At 49.3% G+C, this 12,669-nt stretch overlaps 1 long non-coding RNA gene across 2 annotated transcripts in view; it reads right to left on the bottom strand.

Annotated features, from left to right (window-relative positions):
* Positions 1-12,669, bottom strand: part of LOC140427484 (uncharacterized) — a 138,849-nt gene that overhangs the window by 19,805 nt on the left and 106,375 nt on the right. Inside the window, exons 2-3 of one of the 2 annotated variants that reach the window (XR_011948511.1) lie at positions 8,014-8,085; positions 2,727-2,947 (exon numbers count right to left, since the gene is read on the bottom strand). This is a non-coding gene — a long non-coding RNA (uncharacterized lncRNA). The remainder of the gene's footprint in view (positions 1-2,726; positions 2,948-8,013; positions 8,086-12,669) is intronic. The other variant, XR_011948512.1, reaches the window with a different exon arrangement.

Below are 12,669 nucleotides of genomic sequence, written 5' to 3'. Positions count from 1 at the left end.
TATAAAGATGATTTCTTGAGGTATTGTGCAAATGCAAATCAGGATGCAAAGATTGTGTGTGTTATATGCAGGGAAGTACTGACAAATGAAAGATTAAAACTCTCAAAACTTGAAAGGCATTTGAAGACTAAACATGGCAAGTTCGAGGACAAACCTCTTGATTTTTTTCAACAGTGAGGTCTTAAATCATCAGCTGAAGTCCTTTGGAGAATTGTAACATTGAATGACAAAGCAAATGAGATCGTGAGGACCAAGCAGGTTCACCTGTCACATTAGAGGTAAGCGAAAATGGTGGGTCACGAAGGTCGGCCGGCATGGGTCGTGTAGGTCAGCCAGTGTGGGTCGCGAAGGTCGGCCGGTGTGGGTCGCCAAGGTCAGCCGGTGTGGGTCGCGAAGGTCGGCCGGTGTGGGTTGCGTAGGTCGGCCGGTTTGGGTCGCGAAGGTCAGCCGGTGTGGGTCGCCAAGGTCAGCCGGTGTGGGTCGCGTAGGTCAGCCAGTGTTGGTCGCAAAGGTCGGCCGGTGTGGGTCGCCAAGGTCAGCCGGTGTGGGTCGCGTAGGTCAGCCAGTGTGGGTTGCGTAGGTCGGCCGGTTTGGGTCGCGAAGGTCAGCCGGTGTGGGTCGCCAAGGTCAGCCGGTGTGGGTCGCGTAGGTCAGCCAGTGTGGGTCGCAAAGGTCGGCCGGTGTGGGTCGCCAAGGTCAGCCGGTGTGGGTCGCGTAGGTCAGCCAGTGTGGGTCGCGAAGGTCGGCCGGTGTGGGTCGCCAAGGTCAGCCGGTGTGGGTCACGAAGGTCGGCTGGTGTGGGTCGTGAAGGTCAGCCAGTGTGGGTTCAGGAGGCTGGCCGGTTGGTAAAATTGGGTCCCAGGCAAAAGCGTTTGAAAAATATTGAACTAGAGAACGTGAGTACCTGCAATAACAAGCAAATTAAAAGCCTCCCACCCTCTACAGCTTTGCATGAATATAGAGTTTGTCTGCCAAATAAATCACACAAATATTGAGGTGGACAACTACTAGGAATTGAAATTGGGATTGAGATTATTAATTATTCCACGTGGTTGCAGTACAATGTTTTCCACTTCTTCAATAAGCGGGCGTTATGGGTCACTCCACACATGGGCCTGAATTTTCCGGTGATGTGGTCTCACATCCCCACCGACTCAGAATCCACTACAGCTATTATAGAGAGCTGCTAGTCAATCAGATTGGTCAGCAGCTCTCCAGTCCCTGCAGTGACAAGAGCTGCAGTGGACTGAAGAGGCATTGCATGAGGATTCCGGACACTAGGTCGTCCCCACCCACACACCTCTACCCCTTCTCCCCCCCCCCCGCACCCCCCCCCCCCCCCCCACCGCATCCCCCATCACCCACCCACCTACCCACCCATCCCCACCTCTGCTTAAAAACCTGCCTGCAGAGGAGCATGAAATTCTGGCAACGATATTTCGAGAGGAGAACCTATCCACTCCAGAATAGGAACTCTGCAACAAGCTTCCTCTGACTGGTATATTCCAGAACCCGTTAGAAATATATAAACAGGGAAGGTGAAGTCCATTAAAGAATAATTGTAAATGTATTTTCAATGGAGTGAGCTTGATAAATCAAACAGCTGCTTCTTTGTTAATCCAGACTTTGTTGCACTCTAATGTTCTGATAAATTTCTGATAGAAAATGGGTTAAAGGGATCTGGGCAACTGGTGGGGAGGTGATCTGATCTGATCGAATGGCGGAGCAGGTTTGAAGGGCAGAATTGCCTACTTCTGCTCCTAATTCCTATGTTCCTGTGTTCTTAAATGGCTGACATTCTATTTATTTCCATTCATCAAAGACAATTACCCCTCTCAGAAAAAAATGAGATAATTTTATTTTTCATCTTTCCAGAATGTAATATTTATTCAAGAGTAGCATTCAAATGGTAGTTGGGTAAATACCTGAAGTGAAAAAAATTGTATAGCCAAAGGGGAGACACGGTCCTAGGTTTCATTGAATAGCTCTACCAAATAGACATGATGGGCTGAATGGCCTCCTTCAGTACTATGGCATTCACTGATTCTAATACTATCGCACTTAGTGACAATCACATGAGCTGTAAGAGAGCCTACAATACAAAATGTCCATCAAACAGGTTCCTTCAATGGGCCATTCACAGTTACTTCCATTATAGATTCTGCCCCACCCATTCTGTGCTGCAAAGAAAAATCCCACATAACAACCCCGTCCTGGAAAGATAACCAAGGAAAATAGGGGGCGGCACAGTGGCACAGTGGTTAGCACCTCCGCCTCACATTGATTCCGACCTCGGGTGACTGTCTGTGTGAAGTCTGCACTTTCTCTCCGTGTTTGCGTGGGTCTCCTCCGGGTGTTCCGGTTTCCTCCCACAGTCCAAAAATGTGCAGGTTAGGTAGATTAGCCATGCTAAATTGCCCCTTAGGATGGACAGGAATAGGGCGGGGTGTTGGGCCTAAGTGGGGTGGTCTTGCAAAGGTTCGATGCTGACTCGATGGGCCAAATGGCCTCCTTCTGCACAGTAAGTATTCTACTCTATTCTAAACTAAACACATAAAATATTGAAAAGTTAGTGTTCGCGAAAACAAAAGTAATCGTGGTAAAGAATTAAAACTTGTTAAAAAAAAGATAAACAATATCCGATACAGAACTATTCTGTCATCTTTGATCTGGAAGTAAGTGCCACTACTGTGTGAGTTTTTTTATATATATACTGACATACTTACAATAAAGTCCCAAAACATGGGGTCTGAAACTCTTGCAGAAAGTTTCCAATTCTAACTGGGATCCATCTAAAAAGGTGATGAATTAAGGTAAATTTATTTCCCTGAAGAAGTTGAGAATTGGAGGATGAATCATCTTCTGTCGTGCTTGTGGGTCGCATTTTATCCGAATCTGGAGAAGATTTAGCACAACCTTGCTTCTGTCTGTCCTTTGTCAGGGAATTCTGCCAATTACAAGAGAATTAAAAAGAGAAGGAAACAGCTTGTACACATGTCTTTTAATAAAATACATGTGTATTTTAATGGCTTATCAGCTGTGGACAACTTTAATCTTTGTTCTTTCAGAAAACAACATGATTCTCACTAACTCTAGTTCAATCATGTATTGTTTAATAAGCTAAAGGCAGACAAGTCTAATACACCTTCGAAAAGATTCCTGTGAAATCCATTCTGAGCCAATTGCACACATGACAGTAATGGAATAAGGCCGTAAAAGCCTGGGTGACATTTTGATCTATATTTATTTTTTGTTGCTGCTGGCACTATATAAATCATTAATGTATTGGTGTCTCTTCTGCAACTTTTTTCCCTTCAGTGCAGATCTTAGTTCCTGCATCACATCCTGCCTACAAATTGCAACAGGATGTGGCCGGGGACCAGCTTTACTGGACAAAAGCTCAGCTTCAATCACATTGTGTTCATTTGATTGGGCATCTTTTTGAAATCTCCCAATTGAACAGTGTAAATAATTAAGACACACCTTATCACACAGTCAGCAAGTTCTGTATTCAAGTTCTTACCTATTAATCTAAGGTTGAATTACTTTTTGGGGTGAATTTTCATGTGAAAGATGTTAGAATAGCAATACTTCCCTATTTCTGACTCACAGGGTGTAATTTGAACCTAGCCTGACGGTGAGGTTTGGGTCAACTGCCTGGTTTCCATCCCAGCCGATTTTAATTCTCCATTGAAGTCAGGCTCTCATTAACTAACAGATTAATTAGTCTGGGGGCAGTGGAGGAGACATGTGCTGCTGAAAGGAAGGGTATGCCAGCCTATATGAGGAAACATTGAATGAACACGTCCCTGCCTTCCTGGAGCAGAGGGAGCTTCAGTCTGGTCTCCAATCTGTAATAATCACCGGTTTGCCCCGGGAAGGATGGATGGGGGGTTTCGGAGATGGCAGAGAGCAGGGATTGAGAGGATGGGAGGTGTGTTTATAGAGGGGTGCTTTCCTAGCCTGAGGGAGCTGGAGGAGAAATTTGGATTGGCGAGGGGAAACAAGTTTAGGGACCTGCAAGTGCGGGATTTCCTACGTAGGCAGGTTTCAACCTTCCCGCTCCTACCACCAAGGGGGATACAGGACAGGGTAGTTTCCAGAGTGCGGGTGGGAGAAGGGAAGGTCTCCAACATCTACAGGGAACTCATGAGGTCAGAGGGGACGCAGACGGAGGAGCTGAAGTGCAAGTGGGAAGAGGGGTTGGGCGGAGAGATAGAGGAGGTTCTCTGGGAGGACGCGCTGAGTAGAGTCAACGCGTCCACAACATGTGTCAGACTCAGCCTGATACAGTTTAAGGTTGTTCACCGGGCTCACATGACAGTGGCCCGGATGAGCAGGTTCTTTGGTGTAGAAGATAAGTGTGCAAGGTGTGCGGGAGGACCAGCGAACCACGTCCACGTGTTCTGGGCATGTCCGAAGCTTAGGGGATTTTGCCAGGGGTTTGCGGATGTCATGTCCAAGGTGTTGAAAACAAGGGTGCACTGAGTCCAGAGGTGGCGATTTTCGGGGTGTCAGAAGATCCGGGAATCCAGGAAGAGAAAGAGGCAGACGTTCTGGCCTTTGATTCCCTGTGAGCCCGGAGACAGATATTATTAGCTTGGAGGGACTCAAAGCCCCCGAAGTCGGAGACCTGGCTACCTGACATGGCTAGCTTTCTCTGTTTGGAGAAGATCAAGTTTGCCTTGAGAGGGTCGATGTTAGTGTTCACCCAGAAGTTTGTCGACTTCTTTGCCGAAAATTAATCGTGAGCAGAAGGGGAGGGTTAGCTTAGTTTAGTGTAGGGGGGTTAATAAAGGTGGGACCTGTAAGGGAGGAAGACGGCTTTTGCACTATGTATATAAATTTATGTACATTGTTTATTTTGTTGTTGTTGTAAAACCAAAAATACCTCAATAAAATGTTTATTAAAAAAACACGAACAAATTAATTGCACGTCCAAGCTGTTTGCACCACCGTCCATTCACTTTTACACACTTAAATTAATACCTGGTCCTAGATTTAAAGCACCAGGTAAGATAGCCACCCCTTCAAAATAAGCGTTATTGGAGACATGAAGAATTTTATGCTTTACATAGGAAGTATCACTGAATTCCTCTAACTTGTTTAATGGAGGTCACATGTTAATGTCTTTGAGCAGTTGACACATGGGGTAGATTTTATGTCCTTCGGGTGAGTACGCACTCAACCTGAAAGACCGTGGAATAGCGCGTGATGACGGGGTACGCGCATCCCAACGCCATCACACACTTGCGCAATATTTTGTTTGGTTGGAGCAGACCCGGATCGGGCACATGCCATTCGGCAATTATAGAGCTGATTAAGGGGATTAAATCTCCAATCAACCAGAATTTTACGTTGCCTGTGTGATTTTAAGCTCATTGCATGGGCAAAACGGGCAGGCAGTCCATCCGTAATTGATCATTTAATTTCAGGAGCGGGACAAAGGGCTCCTGCTGGCTACAATGGTTGAGGAGCTGGGCCTTTGTAGGGTGAGGTGAGATGACGTGGTATTCTGTAGTGTGGAAAGAATGTTTTCTGTTAAGGGATCAACAGTGTTGAGCTATAACCTGTTTTCTGTTGGCTGGCACCGAAAGGTTAGGTCCCTCTCTCACACTTTGTGCATCGGTGAGCCCCGTTAGCCGACCTACGGTTGGCATTATGTACTCGGCAGGGAGCACCTCATCCTCTGAGGAGGAGAGGGAAGAAAGATTGAGGAGGCAAGGTGCTCACAAGCACCCCGTTCGGGCATGGGTCCTGGCACAAGATGGCCAGGGAGTGATTGATTGTACCTATTTGGCGAAGGTGCCAGCTGGCCAGCTGGGAGCCTTCGACAACAAGAAGGGCTTTCACTCAATGAACGTTTAGATTGTGTGTGTCCACAAGTGCCAGCCACTGCAGGTGTGCGTTAGGTACTCGGGCAGCTCCCATGATTCATAAATTCTGCGTCACTTACAGTTGCCCAGGTTTTTCGCTGCTCTGACTCGTCTTGGCGGGTGGCTGCTTGGCGATAAGAACTAGCCACTGAAAAGGTTGCTGATGACGCCATTCAAGCACCCAAGGATGGAAGCAGAGGAGCGATACAACCATTGACATGTATCCACAAGGGGGATGGTGGAAAGGATTATCAACCTGCTGAAGATAAGGATCAGACCCCTCGACTGATCTGGGGTTGCCTTGCAGTATTGCCTGCATGAGTATCGCTCATTGTGGTAGTCTGCTGTGCTGTGCTCTCAGTCATCTTGCTCTCTCCAGTGGTAGGTCCTTAATCAGGAGAATGATGGTGTAGCCGCTCCAACCACTGGCATGGACACAGACGAGGACTCTGATGCCGGGCAGCCAGAGGGAGAGGATGACGTGGAAGCAATGCAGAACCTCCAGGAAGGCAGGGACGCGCTCATTCAATGTTTCTTCAACTAGGCTGGCATACCCTTCCTTTCAGCAGCACCATTGGCCAAACCATCAACCAAGGCACAGAACACTCATCCACTCCATAAGGCCACTCCCACCCAATAAAGTTTGATAAATTGGACATCTCTGATCAGGAAGTGATTAGCCTGACACCGAAGAAGGACACACCTGGTTTGATATTTAAGGTGATAAATTCAGAGATATATAAAAAGAAAATCAGCAGGGTAGACATTGGAACAGCGATGGCAGGCGTTTTTGACGGTTATTTGGGAGGCACAACAGAAATTTATTCCTAGGAGCAGGAAATATGCTAAGGAGAGGACAAGGAAACCATGGCTGACAAGGGAAGTCAGGGACAGCATGAAAGCAAAATAAAAAGCATACAATATGGCGAGGGTCAGTGGGAAGCCAGAGGATTGGGACGCCATTAAAAGCAAGCAGAGAACAACAAAAAAGGCAATAAGGGGGGAGAAGGTGAAATATGAATGTAAGGTAGCTTGTAATATAAAAAAAGATTGCAAGACTTTTTTCAATATATAAAAGGTAAGAGAGAGGCAAGAATGGACATTGGACCACTGGAAAATAAGGCTAGAGAAGTAGGAATGGGGAATAAAGAAATGACAGAGGAACTGAATAGGTATTTTGCATCAGTATTCATGGTAGAAGACACCGGTGGCAAACCAGAACTTCAAGAGAGTCAGGGGGCAGAGGTGAGTGTAATGGCCATCACTAAGGAGAAGCTGCTGGGGAAGCTGAAAGGTCTGAAGGTGGATAAATCATCTGGACCAGATGGACTACACACCAGGGTTCTGAATGAGATAGCAGAGGAGATTGTGGAGGCATTGGTCGTGACCTTTCCTAGACTGGCCCATATGTGACTCCAGTCCTACACCAACAAGGTTGACTCCTAACTGCCTTCTGACATGGCCTAACAAGCCACTTAAATGTAACAATATGTTGTTTGGTAACCAGGATGGGCAATCAATGACAATCCAGCCAATAATACCAACATCTGCAGAATTAATGAAATATATGCACCCCTTATCCCTCTGACCAATGCACTCCACTTCTTGTCTTCACTGAAGCCTCCTCCTATTTCTCTTTTCCCCTTGCCTACATCTCTCTCCTTTCTTCCCTTGCTCTTTATCCTTTCTTCCCTCAGCCGACATCCTTCCTCTTCCCCTCATCCATTTCTTCTCCCTGCCTCTTCCCACTCCGCCCTCTCCTTTTCCTATTCCCAATCAGTCTCTGCCCTTTCTCCACTCTCTCTTCTGCCTATTTTTTTGATCAATTCAACTATTCTCACCGATTCTTGGCCTGAATTCAGCACTTGGCTTTCACTGTTACGTATAAAGCCATATGAGATTGGAATAGTTATTCCGCTCTATACTAAGTAATAGGCTGGGAATGTGTTCCAATCTGAGTAAATGTGCAAAGCCTGAATCATTATAGCCTCAAGTTGTGAGTGATCCATCATATCGTGCCAGCTAAACATCATCGAAGAAAATTAGTAACTATTGACTGGATCACATATTTATTTAACTCAAAAATGCAGCTGTTCAAGTTCAGAACGCAAGACAGGCGCCAAAATGAAAATCTTACCGTTTATCATTGGAGCATAACATCTGGACTTGAAACGTTAGCTCTTTCCTCTCCCTACAGATGCTGCCAGACCTGTTGAGATTTTACACAATTTCTCTTTGGTTTCAGATTCCAGCATCCGCAGTAATTTGTTTTTATCTGCTGTTATTTCTTTTTGGATATATTATCAATGAAAATGTACTCCTTCCTCAACACTGTCTCGGCCCCAATATGAACTTTTAATACCACAATACCACACAAGCTTTCAGATTATCTTTTATTCCAAAATAAAAAGTCACAATCAATGCTATGCTATGACAATCAATTCAATTGCCCATTTGCGCACCTGTACCATTAAGTGCCAATTGTACAAGAGTTTGGGTAGGGGCCCGGGATTGAAGGCGCTAGCGACAGCGCCGTTCCGACGGCCCCAGGGAGATACTCAGGGAGTCCGATAGTAATAGCTTCATTGATAATTTTGAGGCAGTTTCGACAGCACTTCGAGTTGGGGACAGGGTCAAGGGAAATGCCAATTCGGGGGAACCATAGATTGAGCCAGGGAAATGGGATGGAAATTTTCAGAGATGGTAGGAGTGTGGAATTAGGACAATAAAAGATTTATTCCTTGGGGGTCGTTTTGCGCGATTGAAGGAGCAGGGAGCGAAGTATGGGCTGGAGCAGGGGGAAATATTTAGATACATGTTGGTTTGAGACTTTGCCAAAAAGGAGTGTGGTAGTCTGTGTTAGGAGGATTACGGTACCTAGTAATGCCGGAATACCATTGGTGGAGAATGTACTTGTTCCCACTGGATAAGCTTGTATGTTAGCTCCGTCCTGCAAGGCGGGGTATAAGAGCCCGTGCCGCCCCAGCAGCTTTCTTCTGTACCTGCGTCTGACATCTGCCAGCGACGAGGCGACAAATCCCTGGGGAATCGCTGGAAGAATTCCACCGGTCGCTCCAGGTATTGGGGAGAAACTGCAGCTGCCCGCAAGTTTCGGCAAGCGACCACACAGAACCTTTGATCTGGGAGGCTTTCGTTGCAGGTATGCTGTCCTCCCAAATCCGCCAGCGATTGCTGGAGAAAGACACACTAGGTCTCAAGGACCTGCCCTTGCAGGTTCCCTGGATGTGGCCTCCCGAAACGCCCGTGCTTACATCCCCGACCGCGCGGCAGCCCCCTGGGCAGCGTGGAACCCCCCCACGGCTGACCCCGAGGCATCTCCCAATTCCCCACAAGCTTGTGCTAGAAGACGGCCTGGCAACCCCGGGGGGGCCCCGCTGCTATTTTTGCGGGCAAGCCAAGCACCACCGACAGCGCTGTCTGGCCCGTGCATCCACCTGCAAGGGATGCGGTAGAAGGGGCCACTTCATGGCGGTATGCCAGGCCCGGGCGGTCGCTGCGGTCTCCGGTGGTGAATGCGGACCGCCACCACAATCCTCTCCACAGGCCACGTGCGGCCAGGGGGCGCCGCCATCTTCCTCCTCCAGGGCCACGTGCGGCCTCCGGGTGCCGCCATCTTGTCCCGCGGACGCCACGTGCGATGGATTGGCGCCGCCATCTTGGATGGACTCCCAGAACCCCAGCTCGGCTGACCACACACAGCCTGAAGAAAACATTCAACTGCTGCCACGAGTAGCCTCGGTGACCCTGGACCAGTCTCGGCCCCGAACACTATCGACTGCTACGACGACGATGCTTATCAAGGGGCATTAAACGTCCTGCCTAATCGACTCTGGGAGCACAGAGAGCTTCATACACCCCGACACGGTAAGACGCTGTTCTCTCCCCGTTAATCAAAAAATCTGCCTGGCTTCCGGATCTCACTCAGTGAGATAAAGGGGTTTTGTGTAGCTAACCTCACAGTCCAAGGAAGGGAGTTCAAAAACTACCGACTCTACGTCATTCCCCAACTCTGCGTGGCCACACTCCTCGGGTTGGATTTTCAGTGCAACCTCCAAAGTCTAGCTTTCAAATTCGGTGGCCCTATACTCCCTCTCACTGTCTACAGCCTCGCGACCCTCAAGGTCGATCCGCCCTCCCTGTTTACGAACCTCACCCCGATTGCAAACCCGTCGCCACCAGGAGCAGCCGGTATCGTGCCCAGGACCGGATCATTATTAGGTCAGAGGCCCAATGGTTACTGAAGGAAGGTGTCATTGAGGCTAGCAACAGTCCCTGGAGAGCTCAAGTAGTGGTTGTAAAGACCGGGGAGAAGCATAGGATGGTCATTGACTACAGTCAGACCATCAACAGGTTTACGCAGCTTGTTGCGTACCCTCTCCACCGCATATCCGACCTGGTCAACAGGATCGCGCATTATGAGGTCTTCTCCATGGTGGATCTTAAGTCCGCCTACCACCAGCTCCCCATCCGCACTAGTGACCGCAAATACACTGCCTTCTAAGCAGATGGGCGGCTCTACCACTTCTTAAGGGTTCCCTTCGGTGTCACTAACGGGGTCTCGGTCTTCCAACGAGAGATGGACCGAATGGTTGACCGGTACGGTTTACGGGCCACATTCCCGTACCTCGATAATGTCACCATCTGCGGCCACGACCAGCAGGACCACGACACCAATCTCCGAAAATTCCTCCAAACTGCAAAAATCCTTAACCTAACGTATAACAAGGATAAATGTGCATTTAGCACTGACCGGCTAGCCATCCTCGGCTACGTAGTGCATAATGGAGTGATAGGCCCCAACCATGAACTCATGCGCCCCCTTATGGAGTTCTCCCTCCCACACTGCTCCAAGGCCCTGAAGCGTTGCCTAGGTTTTTTTTCTTACTATGCCCAGTGGGTCCCCAACTATGCGGACAAGGCCCATCCACTGATCCAATCCACAGTTTTTCCCCTGTCGATAGAGGCCCGTCAGGCCTTCAGCCGCATCAAACCAGAAATTGCAAAGGCCACGATGCGCGCCATCGACGAGTCCCTCCCCTTCCAGGTCGAGAGCGACGCGTCCGACGTAGCTCTGGCGGCCACCCTCAACCAAGCGGGCAGACCCGTGGCCTTCTTCTCACACACCCTCCACGCCTCCAAAATTCGCCATTCCTCAGTCGAAAAGGAGGCCCAGGCCATAGTAGAAGCTGTGCGACATTGGAGGCATTCCCAGGCCGGCAGGAGATTTACTCTCCTCACTGACCAACGGTCGGTTGCTTTCATGTTCGATAATGCACAGTGGGGCAAGATAAAAAATAACAAGATCTTAAGGTGGAGGATCGAACTCTCCACCTACAACTATGAGATCTTGTATCGTCCCGGGAAGCTAAGCAAGCCTCCTGATGTTCTGTCCCGCGACACATGTGCCAACGCACAAGTGGACCGCCTCCGATCCCTCCAAGAGGACCTCTGCCACCCGGGGGTCACTCGATTTTTCCACTTCATCAAGACCCGCAACCTGCCCTACTCCATCGAGGAGGTCAGGACAGTCACCAGGAATTACCAAATCTGCGCGGAGTACAAGCCGCACTTCTACAGGCCAGAGAAAGCGCACCTGATAAAGGCTTCCCGTCTCTTTGAACGCCTCAGTATGGATTTCAAAGTCCCCCCTCCCCTCCACCGACCGCAACACGTACTTTCTGAACGTGATTGACGAGTACTCCCGGTTCCCATTCGCCATCCCCTGCCCCGACATGACCGCAACCACCGTCATAAAAGCCCTCCATAGTATCATTACGCTGTTCAGTGTCCCCGCCTACATACACAATGATAGAGGTCTTCCTTTATGAGCGACGAACTGCGTCAATTCCTGCTCAGCAAAGGCATCGCCTCGAGCAGGTCGTCCAGTTACAACCCCTGGGAAACGGACAGGTAGAGAGGGAGAACGGAACGGTCTGGAAGACTGTCCTACTGGCCTTGCGGACCAGGAATCTCCCAGTCTACCGCTGGCAGGAAGTTCTCCCGGATGCCCTCCACTCCATCCGGTCACTGCTGTGTACCACGACGAACCAAACACTTCACGAACGTCTCCTGCTCTTCCCCAGGAAGTCCTCCACTGCGACCTCGCTCCCGACCTGGCTGGCAGCTCCCGGACCCATCCTGCTCTGAAAACACGTGCGGGCGCACAATTCGGACGCAATGGTCGAGAGGGTCCATCTCCTGCACGCTAACCCTCAGTACGCCTACGTGGCGTACCCCAATGGCCGACAGGATACAGTCTCCCTACGGGACCTAGATCCCCACACACACCCCCGCCACCAATCCCACTCTCCCTCCCACCGGCGCACTCCACAACCGCCCCCTTCCCAGGTGGATCGGTTCTTCCACCGGCCCCGCCTAGGCCCTGCCCACCGGCGCACCCCACAGCTGCCCCCTTCCCAGGTCAGTCGGCCCTTCCACCAACCACGTCTAAGGGTGATGAAGCTGCCACAGAAGCCAAAACCACGCTCCCGGAGTCACAGACGCTCGAACCTGCACCAACACCACCACCAAAGCTATGACGATCGCAGAGGATGACCAGGGCCCCCGATCAACTAATTGCTTCCTTTTGAAATGTACATTACTGTTGTAAATAGTTAAAAGTTGTAATGAGGCAAAACGCTGTACGGAGGCATTACGGTACCTTCATAACTATAACTTCTACCACTTTTACCACGTTGTAATCTGAAGCCACCACCCCCGCCGGACTCTTTTTTAACAGGGGATGAATGTGGTAGTCTGTGTTAGGAGGATT

Source organism: Scyliorhinus torazame, chromosome 7 (genome assembly GCF_047496885.1).
Source record: "Scyliorhinus torazame isolate Kashiwa2021f chromosome 7, sScyTor2.1, whole genome shotgun sequence".
NCBI classification, from domain to species: domain Eukaryota; kingdom Metazoa; phylum Chordata; class Chondrichthyes; order Carcharhiniformes; family Scyliorhinidae; genus Scyliorhinus; species Scyliorhinus torazame.
The sequence above is the reverse complement of the archived record's forward strand: the minus strand, read 5'-3'. Positions and strand labels throughout refer to the sequence as shown.